General features: G+C 58.3%; 1 non-coding gene across 1 annotated transcript; it reads left to right on the top strand.

Annotated features, from left to right (window-relative positions):
* The first annotated feature begins 1,284 nt into the window (after nt 1-1,284).
* Nucleotides 1,285-1,358, top strand: TRNAR-UCU. Its single transcript has one exon. It is a non-coding gene; the product is annotated as a tRNA-Arg (tRNA).
* Nucleotides 1,359-2,425: the final 1,067 nt, after the last annotated feature.

A 2,425-nucleotide genomic window follows, 5' to 3' on the forward strand; every position in this document is an offset into this window, starting at 1 on the left:
TCGAGTGCTGGAAATAGACGCACACACAGAGGGAAGGTGGGGGAGTCAACTCTCTGCTTGTATTGTAACCTTTTAAGTGGGAGTGGGGTGGGGAACACCGAGTCGGTCTTTAAATCATTGCATTGCCATTGGGAGCACAGAGGGCAACTGTCCCCTGAATGTGTCTGGCAGTCAAACGAGAGAAAAAGGGCAGAAGCTGAGGTGGGAACGACTTGGATTAGACATTCAGAAGAACCAGCCCCGGGGTGGAGGGGACACTGTGACCAACAGTGATTAGCAACTGTAGCCTCCCAAGGAGGCTTTTAAAACTAGGAACTGTTTTCCTGGATCTGGGCTGGGTGTGGAGGTCTTTGTGTGTGGTTACGGAGGGCCGGCCCGTTTGATTGTCCTCGGATGCCTCTGGCAAGCCCAGCAGCTGAGAAAGCCCCAATCTTTAAATCCGGGGGTCCTGGGAAGAGAGGAGGGCAGACTGGGAGCTAGGGAAGGTGGGGGAGGGGAGCAGGTAGGTGATCGCCGAGGGCTGTGTGAGGACCATCTGTATTTCATTAGGGAGCTGCCACTCTCACCCTCCTCTCTCTCTCTGTCACACACACACATACACACACACTCACCACACTTCCGTCTCTTCCTCATCCATAATTCCAGGGGAGATGCTGAAGGCATAGCACCTCAGACCCTGGCTATCTCTTCCCGGGCTTGACGGGTTGACGGGTGCGGCTCTGAGGGCTGAGAGCTGGACCCGTGTCCCGGAGCCCGGCTTCCCCGCCTGGTGCTGCCTCCGCCTTCACGCTGTCTCTTTACGGGAGCAGGTCCTTTGTCTCGGGAAAGGAGGGCTTCCCTGGATCCCCCAGCTCTGCCCAGCCCCTGTCTGAGAGCATCCGGGTGGGATGAAACCACAGCGAGGGAGAGGGGTGGCGGTAGACCTGGTCCCTGGTTCCCTGGCTGGGCTGGGTGAGCTTTGCCTAATTAGCATGAGAATAGAGAGCCTTTCCTGCCTCCTCCCTGGGGATGGAGAGGAAGGGGCCCAGGCTCCAGCTCCATCCTGCCCCATCAGAGCTTCTGGGACTGAAAACGACTGCCGCCCCGGTCCTCCAGTCCTCCGAGGACCCAGGACCCACGGTACTGGGAAAAGCTTTGACGGAGCCTGCGGGTGGATCTCCACTCCAGATTTTCCAGCTGTCCCTGCCCCCCCACCGCTCGAGAGAGCAGGATGCCCGAGATGGCTGGTGATGCAGAAGGTATGTGCTTTTTCAGTTCTGGTGCTGATGCTGTGTGTGTGGTGAGGTCTCTGTGGCGCAATGGACGAGCGCGCTGGACTTCTAATCCAGAGGTTCCGGGTTCGAGTCCCGGCAGAGATGGTCACCTGGCAGGTGCCTCTTTTATTTTGCGTGCTGTCACGCTAGGTTGATAATTACATTTATCTCTCCCTGGAGGCTCTGGGGAAGAGAAAGGAAACCTCTTTCCTTGGGAATCGTGGACCTCCTCTCCTTTTCCCTTCCCTCCCTCTTCATGCTTTCTCTGTTCCTCCCTTACGGATTTTCATTGTCTAGCGGAGGCTCAGATGTCTGCTGCTTCTCTCTGCTCGGCCCGACTGACACAGCCGTTGAATCCTTTGCCTCCTAGGACCATCCGCTGGCACGCAGGGACCAGGGTGCCAGGGCACGGGTTCGGGGACCACTGCGGTTCCCTCCTTCTCGTCTGAGAACTCGAACAGGCAGACTGACCCATATGCCCCTGAGGAAGCGTCCAGCTGTCCTCGACGGTAAGGGTCCCCTTGACCGGGGTGGCTCAGGGGGCAGGTGGGGTCATGCACAGGACAATTTATTCACCATCATTGTCATTCCTGGAGCTTTCCGTGCTAAAGCTCTTCACCCACTTTCTCGTCTACAAGGTGAGATGTGGTCATCGCTCTGTCTTCGTGGAGTAAACTGCACAGCAGCACACGGATTATCCGTGGCAGATGGACTTGTCCGGGAAACTCCGAGGTGTCCCGCGCCTGGGGAAAAAGTTGGTAGCCTTTCCTGTCTGCAGGGCAGACTCTGAGGGTGGCGTGTGGGTGTTATTTCCGGAACTCCCCGTCGCCATCAGGACATCTCAGCCCTCCTCGTCCTCCTTTCCCTTCTGCTCTCCCGCCCTGCCTCATCTCATGGCCACATTCAGCAAGGCTGGGAGCTTGGGTTTCTACTCTGGGCTGGGCGGGCTCTCTCCCCCTGGCGTACTGTAGCTCCAGCCTGTTAGTTAGAGCGAGCCGCCCGTGCTTGGACGTGACCTCCACCCCAGCTGAACCCAGGAAACCTGAGACACACCACACAGCTCTCCTCCCTCTGCTGGGGTGGGGAGTCAGTATCTCTCCTACGTGGGGCTCTGCACGGGCATCCAGCGGACGCAGCCCTGCACTCAGGCTCCAGGAAGCTGGCGCGGGGTG

This window comes from Panthera leo, chromosome F3 (genome assembly GCF_018350215.1).
Source record: "Panthera leo isolate Ple1 chromosome F3, P.leo_Ple1_pat1.1, whole genome shotgun sequence".
Taxonomy (NCBI): Eukaryota; Metazoa; Chordata; class Mammalia; order Carnivora; family Felidae; genus Panthera; species Panthera leo.